This window comes from Macaca mulatta, chromosome 6, assembly GCF_049350105.2.
Source record: "Macaca mulatta isolate MMU2019108-1 chromosome 6, T2T-MMU8v2.0, whole genome shotgun sequence".
Lineage (NCBI taxonomy): Eukaryota > Metazoa > Chordata > Mammalia > Primates > Cercopithecidae > Macaca > Macaca mulatta.
Window position 1 is genome coordinate 178,213,223 of NC_133411.1, and position 17,115 is coordinate 178,230,337.

A 17,115-nucleotide genomic window follows, 5' to 3' on the forward strand; every position below is an offset into this window, starting at 1 on the left:
AGTCTCACAGTGCAGCACAGTGCTAGGGAAGTTTCACCAGTGATGGAGGGTTTTAGAGCAACTTATCCAGTATCTCACAGGAATGGGTCTACCTTCATATCCCTCTTGTGCTCAACCACTGGCAGACAGCAGCCCCAGGGAAGTAAAGCCTAGAGCATACACTGTCATGGATTTGGAGCAGAGCAGCTGGTGGTGTCTGCCAGTTATGGTCTCCACGGTGCAGAAGGAGATCTGAGTGGTACATTTTCATGGCCACTGCAGCTGTAGAAGCCACACTGCAGGAGCAGCCCACAGATGAAAAGGAGAGGGGAGGGAGGAAGAGAGATACCAGCACGATGCCGGGGGTCAAAGACCAATATGACCCAATTTTGCCGAGGGCCCAACTCACATTTCACAATGCAGAGTATTAACCACTATACATCAAGGCTCAACTCACTTTCAAATGAAGAATGCCACTCTTGTCAGGTTTCTGATTCCTGAATCAAGGGCCAGCATGAGAATCCACTAGTTCAACTACTGCAGGCTAGCCTGGAAAGCATGCATCGTTTATTACATTTTACCTAAAAGCAAATGTGATTCAGGTTCCAAACAATCAATTTTCAATTGGCCTTTGGGGGATGCAGACATTCAAACTCAGGTGATCATCAACAATAAAGTATTTCGGTTCTCACGATGGCACAGCCATCATCAGAGAATACCAAAAAGGAGGATAAGATATCTATCTTTATACACTGAGAATGCTGCATGGCAAAGAAGAAGCAATTCATTCTTTTCAGAAATATTTACTGAATGGCTTATATGTTGTCAGGAATCATCCCAGATGCTACAGTAGTAGGTAGATTTATTTGAGGGTGTTCAAGAATGAAGAACTAAGAATAGGTGAACAGAAGCCACAGGGAGCAGGATTTAGATTTAAAATAGCAAAGGATATCTTTAACAAATTTAAGAATTCTGTCTTCAGATTGAACACACACTACCTTCCATTGAGCTCACCAGCCTTTGCTCACATGGCTGTCACTCCGTGGATCACACCATGTTCCAGCTATTTACGGATTTATTTCCCTTGATAGTTTGCAAAAATCCCTGCAGGATTAGGAGCAGATGCATTAATTAACTAATTAAATAATTAACTCATCATTCACATATTTATTCAACAAAGGTTTGTGAATGCTTTGTCTGTGCCTGCTGTTGGTATCTGGGGAGGCCAAGATAAGTAAGATACAATACCTGTCCTCCAGGAGCTCACAGTAAGTTAGGGAGAAAGATGGGGAGATATCAATATAATCCTGCGAAAAGCAAGAGCATCAAGCAGGGAATAACTGACTCTGCCGAGGGGGCAGCAATGAAAAAATTCATCATAGAACTGATGACTCCTGAGTGACATTGTGAAGGAAGAACAGAAGTTATCTGGGGTTCTAGCTCTAGTTTCTAGCACAACTAAGTTCCCAGTTCATCTCTGCAAAATGAATGAATGAAGATGAATAAGCAGAGTGTGACTGAGGGTATTATTTTCCTAATCAGCATCTACTGCTGGTAACAGTTCCTCACCCCGGCTCCAGAAGTGGGCTTCTGGCCCAGGCTTTGCCAGTCAAACAATTGAGCAGGTACTGGCCACAGCTATTGGTTCAGGAGAGTGGAAGTGGTTAAGGTTGTTCTAGTGAGACACATCCCGGGACTTGGTTGAGTGGTGGGAGAGCACAATCTCACCTTCTGCTGGACCTGGAGCTGTAGAATGTCAGCCAGGGGAATCTGGGGCCCACGTGACAAGGACAAACTCTGTCTGAAGATGAAATTACATAGAGAAAGCATGACTGGGGGCTGAAGAGAGAGAGAAATTGGGTCCTGACGACATTGTTTTAGCTCCTGGATCCAGCAGTATAAGAAGTGCGTTTCTCCCTTATCTGCTCTTTAGGTAGTCAATAAATTACTTTGAGATGGGCAGCATTTAAACCAGCTGAGCTGACTTTTCTGTTACTTGCAACCTAAAGTGTCTTGACCATAGGACGGGATCCTTCACAAAGTATGGAGTTCTCCATTTCCAACATGAGTCACATAAAATCACTAGCCTATCAGAGAAGGAAATGCTGTTACTGGGGAACCCTAAGTCCTTGTAGCCTTGCTGATTGAAGCTGGAAATGAGGCTACTACCTGAAGCAAAAAAATGAAAAAAAAGCAAAAAAAAAAAAAAAAAAAAAAGGAAAAAAGAAAGGCAGGAGTGAGGGAGGAAATCTGTATCATAATATCAACCAGACTGCCCAGCAGGCTTTTAATAAAGGCTTGGTCTGTTTAGCCTAAAGTTTTATTTCAGAATGACTATTTAGTTTCTGCATTTTGGGTGAGGGACAAAATTAACCCAAACCAGAGAGAACTGACACACATGCAAAAGTGGTTAAAAAGAATTATTGGGAGGCCGAGGTGGGCAGATCACAAGGTCAGGAGATCGAGACCATCCTGGCTAACACGGTGAAACTTCATCTCTACTAAAAATACACAAAATTAGCTGGGCATGGTGGCAGGCGCCTGTAGTCCCAACTACTTGGGAGGCTGAGGCAGGAGAATGGCTTGAACCCGGAAGGCAGAGGTTGTAGTGAGCCGAGATCACACCACTGCACTCCAGCCTGGACGACAGAGTGAGACTCCATCTCAAAAAAAAAAAAAAAAAAAAAGAATCAAGTGTGCGCAGATTCATTAAGAGAAAGAGACGTGGTTGCTGAGAATAGTATTTTTCTTTCTCCTCTTGTCTAAGCGCATCATCTAGGGAGGAATTACTGCCAAAATTCAAAGTCCTCCCAACTTCTTGACAAACACAAACATCCTCCCCATGGCCCCAACTTTGGCAGAGACCAGAGGTGAAAGTCCCCCATCCTCAATCCAGGGATTTGAGTCAAGAGGCCAAGAAATCTGTACAACACATCCAGGGCAGGAGAGCAGACGCTGAATGCGGCAAAGCCTGGAATGCAGAAGAATGAATTCCATGAAGCAGAGATACAAATAAATAGCTGATGCTGGAAGACAGCGTGTCTCCTGACTGTTTGGAAACCACTGGACTCTGGTGCTATTTACAAAGATATGTCCTACAGAACCAGTTTTCTTTGTTACTACTTGAGTCCACATTACCAACATATCCCAGGCACCAGTGGACAGCAATCGAGTTGTGGGTCCTGGGTTCTGACCTCTTCACTGAGTTCATTCTGGCTCTGGGTAGAGATAGAGGCAGAGTGATTTTGTGTTTTCTACTTTCAATAACTAGGGGAGAAACAGACTCGCAGCCTTCCTCTAGGTTTCCAGCCCTTCTCGCCTTCCTATCGGGTTCCTTCTTTCTTGCCTGCCTGCCTCCCTGGCCTTCTTTGCATCCCCTCTTAGCAGAAAGGACATTCTTCACTAGTCAAGAGGCATAGATGTTTTAAGTGGTTTAAGCTTTGCCAGTAACCGGTTGTTCAACATTAGGCAAGTTACTTAATTACCCTGGACCCCAGTTTCCTCATCTGTAAAATTGGCTTAAAATGTTTGCCCGATTTATGTTCCTTAAATACGAAGAACTGGGATGTGCATGTGGGTATTAAGAAACCTGAGATATATTACAGAGAAGACGCATATTTAACTTTTGTTTTGCCCAGCATGGCTCAAATAAATTTGAAACAAAACATCTCAAAAACAATCTAGCCACATTCTCTCGCTATTCTCTGGTATGCAGGTTGAGAAATGGTTGTGGCAGATACTTGAATTTGTGACCTCAACTCGCTTTTTGCCATCCTTCTGTTTAGAGAGGTTAGGAATAAAAACTCTATTTCTCAGGCTTCCTTGCAGCTAGGTTTCTGTGTTTGGATTAGATTTTGCTACTTAGATGTACTCATGCAAGAGAGGGGAGAGATTTTCATTTCCTGCTCAATCCTGATGATCCGCTGACCTTGATGATCTCTCAAGCCTCATCCAACTCTGTGGGATGTCGATGTTTCCTTTATTGGCCCTATCTTCTCTTAGGAAAAGAGCTTCGTTAGACACAGTAGTTCTAGTTCATTTCTTCTCTTATGAGTTGAAATAGATCCCAAGAAACAGTTCCAGGATAAATCAGGAGAGGGTAAATGCTAGCTGGAATTCATCTTTCTCTGAAGTTCCCATCATTTTTTACAGTTCATTTCTGACTCAGTAGGACATAGTTCATCCTTCTGGGGTCTTGAAGCAACTCCAAAAAAAACAAAAACAAAAACAAAAACAAAAACAAAAAAACGACTGGCAAAAGAGTTAAAACTATAACCATAGTGCCCCCATGGGTCCTCTGGTAGCCATTTTGAGGCCAGACTGAGCTGGGCACACAGAAACTATCCCTCCTCTGAACCCACTGTTAATTTTATAGGCATGATTGTATGTCTCATCACATACCAAAACTATCTGAAGTGGTGCTACAGTAGCTCTGAGAAGGCAGAGAGCTAGGTCTGGCTCCCTGATAACTCAGTAAGCAACCTTGGTCAGAACAAATAACCACGCCATCCCTTGGGTTCCCTGGTCTAAAACTGACAAAATGCCATTTTCTCTGGCTGCTAGGACTTTAGACAAATGGGAGACTCTGTAGTGCAATGAATTTTAAAGCTAAGCTTTTAAAGTGGGCTTCAGATATGACCATGGTAAAACCTTACTTTGACTACGTAGAGGTGAAACATGAGAAGTTAGACTCACCAAACATGGGACAGAGAACCTCTAGGTGGCCCATTCTTTGGCAAAATTGTGAGGTGGTTAAAACTTGCCTTTATCTTCTTCCAAAAGAGAAAAATTCAGTTTTTCAACTTTTAGGACCAGAAACTTTTCCCCACTCTCCCTCTGCCCCTTAGAATTCTGCAGCAAGGCAACTCTGTCCTGCCTCTCAGAGAAAGAACATATATTATAGAAAGCTAATTTAACCCGAGGCTGTGGTTTCAACCCTGGCTGCTCATCAGGTCTGGAGAACTTCAGAGAGCACAGATGCCAGGGCCCCACACCTAGAAACCCAACTCAGTTGGTCTTGAATGGATCCCAGGTGTACTAACTATTCAGAAGCTCCCATGGGTTGGGAACCATAGGGGTGCTGTTACCTAAGAATACTTCTTCAAATAAGATCATGGAAGGGGTTCCAGGGATAAACTCGTCTTGCTCCACTCCTACTCAGGGTTTCCAAAAAGCAAGTTACTGCCATTCACTTTGACTTGTAAGCTTCGAGGTAACCAAATTCAGAGTGTGGCTCTTCCCATAAATAAGAAGCTTGTAAAATCTTGCAATAATGCCAAGGTTAGCTCATGTTGGAGCTTCTGTCTAGTAGCTGGTGCCTGGTCCTGAAATTCTGTGCCCACTCTGGTTACTTGCTTGATTAGATTCAGTTATCCCACACTCAAATACTCCCAGAATCGAATTCTCATCTCTCTGCCTGGTGTCCTGTTCTTCATCTAACCTTCCAGTACTAACCTCATGGCATCAAATAATGACAAACACAAGGGCTTTGAGTTAGAACTTGCTCAATCTTGACTCCATTGCTCTGTAACTCAGGATTCCTTGGGAAACTTATTCAGAGTATTGGGTTCTTCATCTGTAGAGTAGGGGTGATATTACCCATTCTATTCAGTTTCAGTTTTGACACATAGTAAATACTGAATAAATGTTTGGTCCCCTTCCTCCAACCTCATTGTTCACCTTTTACTGATTTCCACCTATTGTCTGTCTCCCAGACATCAAGAATGTGATGAGTAACTCAAAAAATATCTATTAGGATTTGGGGTATCAGTAGGAAGGTGTTTTAGGGAAAACAATACCTTTTTGTTACAACTGAAACTACAGCCTACTGGTCCCCACGAACTTTCTTAGTTCCCACGTAAGGGATGTGACCATGACACCGAGGACAGTCAATGACAGTGCCATGACAGTGTTTGTCACAACAATAATAACAAAACACAAGGGCTTTGTGTTTGGGAATGGGGAAAATAATGGATGTAGTGAGAGGAGTGAGCTGATAGTCACTTGCGGGAAGCTGAAAAATAAACCCAGAGAAGACCTGGAAAGGACAGACAACCAGATGTCCAACTAGGAAGCAAAAATGTTGGCTGGATTCTGTTTCAAGCCACATAATCTGAATTTTTGGAAGAAAGCATTAAAAACAATAAATTACCCCAAATGGCAAAGTTAGGATTCAACTGCCTCAAACTGTAACAACTTAGGCACTTGTAAAAGAGAAATATTCCAGATGGCAAAGTGGAAGGATGAATTATAGGAGAAGGAAGTGGCTAATATCCTGTGCAATACTCTGAAACAATACAAAAAGAGAACCTTCGTGAAGGAACAGGCTGGGGACCCCAGTGTTTCTGGGGGCAGAAATGGAGTGCCATTCAATCAGGGGCAGCTGACCCCACTGGGCAGCCCTGGGTGCCTGGGGCTCAGGCATGATTTCAAATTGTTTTCTGTCTTCCAAGTGATTCTGGAACAAATGGCTCTGGTGGCCTCAGGGGCATGTCTGGAGTGACCACATGAAACTTCCAGGGCTTTGATTTGGCGTGGTCCGTCTGGCTTCACTGCCTCGTTCAGGGTTCAGTGGCCTAGATATGATTTCAAATCTCGGTTCCTTTTCATCTTCTACCTCTATTTATATGAGGACACTCCAGCCCTCAAATCAATGGGATTGAATCTGAACAGTAGAACTGGAGGCAGTCCAGGGACTTTGACTTTAGTCCTGTGACTTCTTAAAAGGTAGACCACAGACAAGCGGTCTCATCATCACCTAGAAAATGACACGAAATGCAGCAACTCTACCAAATCAGAATTCATATTTTAACACAACCATCAGGTGTTTTGTATACATGTTAAGGTTTGAGAAGCAATGTTCTAGACGATTTAATAGGGCAAAAGGATTCAGTAGGTCCATAAAGATTCCTATAACCATCAGAAAGGACATTGCACTTTGAGGTGGTCTAATCTTTCCAATAATGATGCATCTCAAGGAGTCTGCAAGTGTCCTAATAGCACTGCCAAGATTTTGACCACAGTACTAATAATAAATGCCTTTTAGTTGGAAGTTGGGCCCATAAGCACAAGGACATCTTGTGCTCAGTCTCAGCCTCAGCTACTCCATTCTACTGTTTCTCCTCATTCTCTCATAGAGCCATACATCCCCATGGGAAGAAAGTGACAGAATAGAAGAAAGGTGCACAAAACCCTCTATTGGTTTTTTATCACATAAAAAATATCTGGATTCTTCACTATGGCCTTACAAGGCACTTCCTGGTTTGGCACCTGATTACACCTTCCATTTTATCTCTTACCCTCTCTCACTTTGCTCCAGCCACTTTGGCCTTCTTTCTTCCATGAACATACCAAGTTCATTTCCAGTGCTAAGTATTTTCAGTCATTGTTTCCTCTATGGCAGGGGTCACCTACTACCAGGCTGTAGAATGGTACTGGTCCATGCCCTGTTAGGAACCAGGCCACACATCAGGAGATGAGTGGCAGGTGAGTGAGTGAAGCTTCATCTGTATTTACAGTCGCTCCCCATGGCTCACAATATCACCTGAGCTCACCTCCTGTCAGATCAGCAGCAGCATTAGATTCTCATAGGAGTGCAAACCCTACTGTAAACTGCACATGTGAGGGATCTGGGTTGGGTGCTGTTTATGAGAATCTAATGCCTGATGATCTGTCACTGTCTCCCATCACCCCTAGATGGGACCATCTAGTGGCAGGAAAACAAGCCCAGGGCTCCCAATGATTCTGCATTATGGTGAGTTGCATAATTATTTCATTATATGTTACAATGTAATAATAATAGAAAGAAAGTGTGCAATACATGTAATGTGCTGGAATCAACCCAAAACCATCCCCACCCTCGCCCCCATCTGTGGAAAAACTGTCTTCCACAAAACCAGTCCCTGGTGCCAAAAAGGTTGAAGACCACTGCTCACTGCTCTTTGGAAATGATCTCTCTGTCCTTACATCTTATCATTGCTAGGTCTTCATAATTCAGATCTCAGCACAAATGCAGTGTTCCTAGAAAGACTAGTGCTGCTACACCATCTAAAATCCCACCCCACCTTAACATCTGTATCACATTATGCTGTATGATGTTCCTCAGGGCACTTAATATTACTTGGTATTCTCTTCTTTGTATTTGCTGGTTTAATTTCTCTTCCCCACCACATATAATATAAGCTTTATAAGAGAAGGAAAAAGGTTCCTCTTATTGATTGCTATATCCCAAGTGCCCAGAACAGTGCCTGACAGAGCAGTTATTAAAAAGATGTTTACTAGATTTGAGTAAATGATGGGGCTAGGTTAAACTATTGACTTTTGGATTATCTGTGCATTCTTGTGTTTCCTGCTCTAACTATTCTACTTATAACCACAGACAACTCAAAAGGGCTTACATGGTAGAGCCTGAGTTAATGATACTTTTGGTCTGGCCCATAGGATTGAGATAGGCCACGCAGAGTTATTTCAGAGCTGTGTGGTATTTCAATCCAAGATTGTTCTGTGAACTATGATGGACTGCCTGCCCATGCACAAGGTACTTTCATATGTAAAGGAGAATATTACAAGCTTTCTGACCTTAAAGGCTTCTCCTTAACTAGGCAGACAGGCAGATAAGCAAATGGTTTTTATATAATGTGAAAAGTAAGTTCAAATTATAGATGGACAAAGGAAGAATACAAGTTTAACAAATGGGGGGTGTTAGAGATATTTTCCTAAAGGTAGTGATGTCTGTTTGGAGTTTTAAAGCACACATAGGAGTTTGCTGGAAGCACATACAGGTATTCAAGGGAAACAAAATGGCACACACTAAGTTATAGAGGCAAGAAAGAGCCTGGGGAACTACAATAGTTTGGTAATGCCAGAATGCAAAATGTGCAGTTCAGGCTGGCAGAAGGAAATGAGGCTGGAGTAGGAGCCAACAGGCTTGTAATAATATATGTCCTTGAGGTGCTAGATCCACCATATGTTTGAGGTCAAATACAAATATCTCAAATATCTTTCAGTCCAAAAGAGCCAACAATGAGTTGAGCTGAGAGCATGTTGCAACCTCCAGCCCCCCTTTGTATTCCCCTCGGGCACCATGAGCACCGTGCCCAACAATCTCAAAAGCCCCCACATGCTGGACCCATTAGGCACTACATGCTCCACTGTCTGAGTCATTTCCCCTCTGCCAATGGTGACTGAACCCAGAGGAACTCTCCACTAATTGAATTTGAGATGACTCACTCTAAACTGGGGACTCGAAACTCGGAAACCTCGGTAGCAATACCTTTGGCAGTAAGATTCTTGGGTCATTTTGTCCAGCTCGTTGTCTGGGGAGCCAGTAGGAGCAAGGGGATGTAGTGGGGGTATTTGTAGGGGAGGAAGGTGGGAGGCAGGGACTTTGGGCTTTCTTAGAGACCTGGAAAGGATAAGATCATTCACTGCATGTCATTGTTTGAGCTCCAGCTGGTAGCCAAGAGTTTAAAAAAATGGCATTCGAATATGTTTTGTTTGGCACACCTATTTTGTTTACAATATTTGATGCAGTATTTTAAAAATAAGGAGCTTTTACATTACATACTACATTTCTGATTCTATTAAAGCATTGAAAGACCGGGCAACAACCCACTGCAAGTGAAGAATGGATATCCCTGGTACAGGCGGTGTGCTCCTTAGGTTTCCAGAGTCTTCACCCCAATTTTTACATTCTGATGCCTCTGCACTTATATCCAGAATGTTTCACTTGTGTAACATTCAAAGGTCTTTTTGGTCCTATGGCATTTGTGTTTGCAAAGTCTGTTCTGAAGCTACCAATGAGGAGACAAACTCTGATGACAGTTTTGGTAACAGAGGAATGGACCTCAAAGTATTATCTCTTTGGCAAATTTCATCTGCTCAGTGCTCAGGAATTTATTAGAAAATAATTCAATAAAAGGGTGGGCATGAAAGTCACCAATCTCTACCTCCCCTACTTATTCTATTTTGGCAGAACATATAGAACATATACTGAGGCCAGGGTTACATGTATCATCTTACATTTCCCATCATAATTGCTTCATGGTATGTGCTTAATGGATGCTCATTCAATGCATAGTGAATGGAATGTCATTGCTGGTCCAAGTCTAGGCATCTAATATCCCCTCCCAGGAGACCTGGCACCCACAACACTGCATGGAATGTTTTTCTTTTTCTCCATCTATTCATGTTTCACTGCTCCCCTTCCTTTCATCTGTACTCATCTGCCTGCTCTTCCCCAAAGCTTTCAAGGACTTCCCCAGACTGGCAATAGTAACCTTCTCTTTTCTATTCTTTATCAGTATTTATTTGTTTTTGTTATATAACTTCCCAAGTCTTTGTTTCATTTATGAGAAAATAAATATCTAATTCATAAGACCAATATATGCATTGTGTCTGGAACATGGTGAAAATGGTAATTGCACTTATATTTATATACTTACATATTGCTTACTTTATGCCAGGAACACTTTCAAGCATTTTGCATATGTTGATTTATTTAATCTTTGCAACATTGCTATAAGGTAGGTACTGATGTTATAATCCTCATTTTACAGATAAAGAAGCTGAAGTAGAAACAGATAAAGTAACTTACTCAAGGAACACAGCTAATAAGCTCTAGAGGTAAGCACAGCTAATAAGCCTTTAAACCCAGTAAGCTGGACCCAGAGTCTACGGCTCCACCCACTAAGTAAAACTGCCTCTCTTCTGAAGTGAGGTCTACACGTATGGTAGTATGGTAGTATCCTTTGGGTTAGAGATTGCAAATTGTCCTTCAATATCCATTCTCACCAGTGCTATTTTGTATTTTTAATCACACACAGCCTAATTGAATCCTACTTGCTTTTTTGTTGTTGTTGTTGTTTGAGATGGAGTCTCGCTCTGTTGCCCAGGCTGGAGTTCAGTGGCTGTATCTCGGCTCTCTGAAACCTCTGACTCCCAGGTTCAAGTGATTCTCCTGCCTCAGCCTCCCGAGTAGCTGGGATTAAAGGCACCTGCCATCATACCCAGCTAATTTTTGTATTTTTGTAGAGATGAGGTTTCACCATGTTGGCCAGGCTGGTCTTGAACTCCTGACCTCAGGTGATCTGCCAATCTTGGCCTCCCAAAGTGCTGGGATTACAGGCGTGTAATCCCCATCACGCCTGGTCAAATCCTACTTGCTTTTAAAGCATGATTTGACTAGCAGAAGAGAAAGGCTGAAAAGAGAAGTCTCCAACAATAGAACGAGTATAGTAAAGCCTTAGAGGTGGGATCCTCTATCCTTCCTTCTCCTCTTTGAAAAATAGCTTTGTCAGCAGATCCTTCCTGAGAGTTCTTGACCTTCCAGAAGTACCATAGATCCAACACAGATGAGTAACTTCCCTGAGGCCAAGTCGCTTGGAACTATCTGAATGCAAATGGCACTGGTTTTCCATTTCATCAGTTTTCAGATAGTACAAATTCTAGCACTAACTTACCTGAACACGTTTGGTACACACTGTCTTGTTTGTCCTTAATTTCTCCATCTGTAAAATGAAGGACTGGAAGAGACCACGAATGGCAAACAGGCTTGCTTTTGCAGGCCATACTCAATCGATTAGTTGTATTTGCTGGGTGTACTGCATCCCATAAGCAAAATTTGACCAGAAATGTCTGCCATTGGAGAGAAACGTGTGTCAGCATATTTGCCTCCCTAGGTTAGATGATTCTCCAGGCTTCTACACAATTTTATGTTTATATGAAAACAGCCACAAAGGGAAAAGAGGACAATAAAACAAGATATATGAATAATAATGTATTGTATACTTGAAATTTACTAAAAGAGTAGATCTCAAGTGTTCTACATACACACACACAAAGGTAACTAATGAGATGATAGGTATTAATTAACTTGATTGTGGTCATCATTTCATAATGTATACATATAAAAACATCATGTTTTATAACCTACATTTATACAATTTCTGAACTGTACATCAATAAACCCGGAAAAATAAAGATGTATAAAAAAGATTTACAAATAAGATTTTTAAAAAAGGATTGTGAGGAAACAAAATATGACAGTAGAATTATCATTTTTACTAGAGGCAGTAAAGAGTAGAATTAATATTGCAGAAAATCAAATCAATAATAGAGTTGACAAGTACAAAATTTTAATGCAGAGAAAAAGAGCAAAGTGTGAAGTTGGGGGCCGGGCACGGCAGCTCGCCTGTAATTCCAACACTTTGGTAGATCACCTGAGGTCAAGACCAGCCTGGACAACGTGGTGAAACCCTGTATCTACAAAATGCAAAAATTAGCTGGGCATGATGGCAGGTGCCTGTAATCCCAGCTACTCATGAGGCTGAGGCAGGAGAATCACTTGAACCCAGGAGACAGAGATTGCAGTGAGCCGAGATCACACCATTGCACTCCAGCCTGGGAGACAGGTGAGACTCTGTCTCAAAAAGCAACAACAACTATAACAAAAACAAAGTATGAAGTGGGGCAGAAGGGAGATGGATGTGGTTATAAAAGAGCAGCATGGGTGATATTTGTGGAGATAAAACTGTTTTGACTGTGGTGGCGTATACATGGACCAACATATGTAATAAAGTTACACATAACTAAGTATTACACTAAGTAGTACATATGCTTTCACGCACTCTCACCCAGATACTCATAACCACACCAGTACAAGTAAAACAGAAAATCTGAATAAGATTAGTGGATCATGTAAATGTAAACATCCTGGTTGTGATGCTGTACTGTATTTTGGCAAGGTATTACTCTGAGAAACCTGAGCAAAGGGTACATGGGATGTGTATGTATCATGCCTTACAATTACAATGTGAATCTACAATGCGAATCTACAATGATCTCAAAATTTAAAAATTAACAAAAAGAGAACAAAGTCATAAAGACATAAAGAGAGAATTGGAGACAAGAGATTAGAGATTCAAGGTATGAACAAAGAGTGCTGTAAAATGGAGCTAGAAGCAATGGTCAAAGGTAAAAACAGACTTAAATGTTTCTGTGCTGAAAAAAATGTCAATATTCAAGGATTGAAAAGACTCACCAGAATCTAGGCATAATGAAAGAAAAGAAATTGATCCTTAAACACAGAGTCAAACTTTCTGTATTATAGGGATTGCAGACAAAAATGACAACCAGAGAAAATAGCCAAGAACCAAGATAGCCCCGTGGGCAGCCCTGGGGGCTACAGTGGAATCTCGTAGCCAGTGGTATTGATGGACCCCTTGACTACATCAGTTGTTTTAGGGGATTCTTTCCCCCTTAAAGCTCTGGACTGGTGACAAACCTGAAAAAGATGCTGAATCACAGGTATTGCATGAGAAACATTTGCACTGAGAGGGAGATTGGATAAATTTCCCTAAATCATTTCTGAATGATTTCTTACCATTCATAAATAATTTCTTTAAAAATGACAAAGGTATCCAGGCTGGCATGGGGCTTAAAGAAAAAAAAAAAATGAAGGTGACTTTTATAGTTCCTAGTTAGATATGGATCTAGGCACAAAGCAAATTCAATCATTCCTGTACTTTTCCTCAAAAACATTTTTCACCTTGGCCAGGCACTGTGGCTCATGCTTGTAATCCCAGCACTTTGGGAGGCCGAGGCAGGTGGAGCACTTGAGATCAGGAGTTCGAGACCAGCCTGGTCATCACGGTGAAACCTCATCTCCACTAAAAATACAAAAACTACCTTGGCGTGGTGCCACACACCTGTAATCCCAGCTACTCAGGAGGCTGACGCATGAGAATTGCTTAAACCTGGGAGGGAGAGGCTGCAATGAGCCCAGATCGTGCTACTGCACTCCAGCCTGTGCAGCAGAATGTAAAACAAACAACATAAAACAAACAAACAACATAAAAAACCATTTTTAACCTTAATGCAGGGTACTCCATCAATATACATTGATGGACACTTAGTAGGTACAAGGCACTAGAAATAGACAAAAGTATTCAATCAGGCATGCCCCCACCCTGAACAGCCCATTACAGATGTGCACAAAAACCAGTAAGAAAAACTATGAGTTATTGAGTATTATTTGCATTCTAGACACTATATACATATTTTATATATTATTTAATTTAATTATTCCAATAATTCCTTTGAAGGCCGAGTTGGGATTTTACTTTATGTTTGTGTGACCCAATATGTGCTTTTTTACTGCCTACCATTTCTCAAGATGAAGGTCAAATCATACAGCCATTATGACATCTTCTCTACACATGTACATATTCATCATTAATTCATTCAACAAATACTTACTGACATCATATACATACCAGGCTCTCTGCTAGGTTCTGGGATAAATGATGAGAAAACAAGACAGGAATCTATTCTCAAGGAGTTACAAGTGTAATGGAGGAAACTGGTATTAATCAAATAATCAAATGCACGTAGAACTGTATGTGTCCATAGCAAGGGCTAAGAAGGAAAGAGACATGTTGCTTTGAGGCCCTGTAAGGAACAGATTTGACCTGGGCAGAGACTCAGGGAAGGTTTCTCCAAGGAAGTGAACCCCACTGGAAGAAAGGCACTCCAGGAAAGGGAAACAGCACGAGCAAAATCTATGTGGTGGGAACGAGCATGAAAGGACCACTGTAGTGGGAGTAAAGACGTGTGCTGAAAGATGAGAATGGAAACTAGCAAGATCCAGGGCATGCCAGGGCTTGAGGCCCCCTTAAGGAGATTGCCTTAATCTGAAGAGCAAGAGGAAGTCATGGGAAGGGTTCAGGAAAAAACTGGTAGTGAATTTTCAGTCTTTGTATTGCCTTATATAAGTCAAAGCTGTTCACGCATACATCTCAATTATGTTCTGTCTTACAGTATTTCTTGTGACACCAAATGACACAATCTCATTTTCCAAATTAGATGGGAGACTCCCTAGAGGTTGGGGATACTCCTTAAACCAAATTTTTCTTGAGTTTAAGACTCCCAAGTAAGAAGTATGTTTGTTGTTATGTTCTACTAAAAAAGAGAAAATGCTGCCGATTAGACATGCCATCAAATGGAAATAGCATCTCTATTTTGGAGATTCAAAAATGTGAAATAATGTGCACCTTTAGCTCAATGAAATATTACATATATTTTTGGTTCCCTCATAATGTCTAGGACAGAGCTGAGCTTGTCATAAGTGGAATGAGAAAAGTACCAGACTTCAAATGAGAAGACTGAGCTGGCAGCCTGGTTCTGACATATACCTGGACAAGAATGACTTAATTGTTTTGGGACCCAATCCATTCCTCTGTAAAATGGCCATATGACCCCTGAGGGTTGCCCAGCTCTGCTTCTTCTCCATGCAATAGCTGCCTGACAATTATCTCTAGCAAGATGTCTTTGAGGCCTTTCTTTGCTGGAGAGAACTCCTGCAGGAAGCTGCAGTAGTCCCTGATTCTTCTCCAGGTAGGAAGCACTGAGGAATGTGCCTGGAGGGCACACAGTCCCAAATTAGAGACAGAAAACTGAAAGCTCAAGAAATCTATTGACCAAGGAAAGTTTGTGCAGGTCTGATGTTAACCAGAAGTTGGGAGCAAGGCATGAGTTGTATTATGGATAGAACTGTGTCCCCCACAAAATATATTATTAAAGTCCTCACCTCCAGTATTTGTGAATGAAACTTATTTGGAAATAGGGTCATTGCAGATGAGTTAAAATGAGGTCATTAGGGTGGGTCTTAATCTAATATGACTGGTGTTCTTATAAAAAGAGAATATTTGTTCTTGTCCAAAGTTGATGAAAAGCCCAGGATCAGATGGATTCACAGTCAAACTCCATCAAATGTACAAGGAACTAAGACTAATCCTCCTGAAGCTGTTCCAAAAAAATGGAAGAGGAGGGATTTCTCCCTAACTCATTCCACAAGGCCAGTAAATCACCCTGTTATCAAAACCAGAGAAGGATGTAACAAAAAAAGAAAACTACAGACCAATATCCCTGATTAATATAAATGCAAAAATCCTCAACAAAATACTAGCAAATCAAATCTAACAGCACATCAAAAAAGAGAATACACCATGATCAAGTGAGTTTTATAGTAAGGATGCAAGGATGGTTCAACATGTGCAAACCAATAAAAGTGATACATTACATAAACAGAAGTAAGGTCAAAAAACATGATTATCTCAATAGATGCAGAAAAAGCATCTGATAAAATTCAGCGTTCATTTATGATAAAAACCCTCAACAAACTACTCATAGAAGGAATATACTTCAACACAATAAAACCCATATATCACAGGCCCACAGCCTACATCATACTGAATGGGGAAAGTTGAAAATATTTCCTCTAGGAACTGAAACAAGACAAGGATGCCCACTTTTACCACTCCTATTCAACATAGGACTACAAGTCCTAACCAGAAAAGTCAGGCAAGACAAAGAAATAAAAGGTACTTTAATTGGAAAAGAGGAAGTCAAATTCTCCCTGTTTTCTAATGTTATGATCTTATATTTAGAAAAACCTAGCTAGGTGCAATGGCTGTGACTATAATTTCAGATTCAGGAGGCTCAAGCAAAGAGGATGACTAAGGTCAGGAGTTTGATACCAGCCTGGGCAACACAGCAAGACCTTGTCTCTAAAACAAAATTTTTTAAAATTAGCTAGGCATGATGGCTTATGTCTATAGTCCCAGCTACTTGGGAGGCTGTGGTGGGAGGATCCCTCGAGCCCAGGAGTTCAAGGCTACAGTGAGCTATGATCACACCACTGCACTCCAACCTGGGCAACAGAGCAAGACCCCATCTCTAAAAAAAATAATAATAATAAAATAAATATAAATAAAATGAAAAAAACCTGAAGACACCACTAAAAAATTCCTAGATTTGATACATGAATTTAGTAAAGTTGCAGGATACAAAAGTCAATGTGCAAAAATCGGTAGTATTTCTATACACCAATAGTGATCTAGCTGAGAAAGAAATCAAGAAAGCAATTACATTGACAATGGATACAAAAAACAAAATACCTAGGAATAAATGTAGCCACGGAAATGAAAAATCTCTACAAGGAAAGCTACAAAGCACTGATGAAAGAAATTGTAGATGACACAAACAAATGCAAAACATTTCATGCTCATGGATCAGAATAATTAATATCCATAAAATGACAACAGATTCAGTGAAATTCTTATCAAAATATCAACTTCA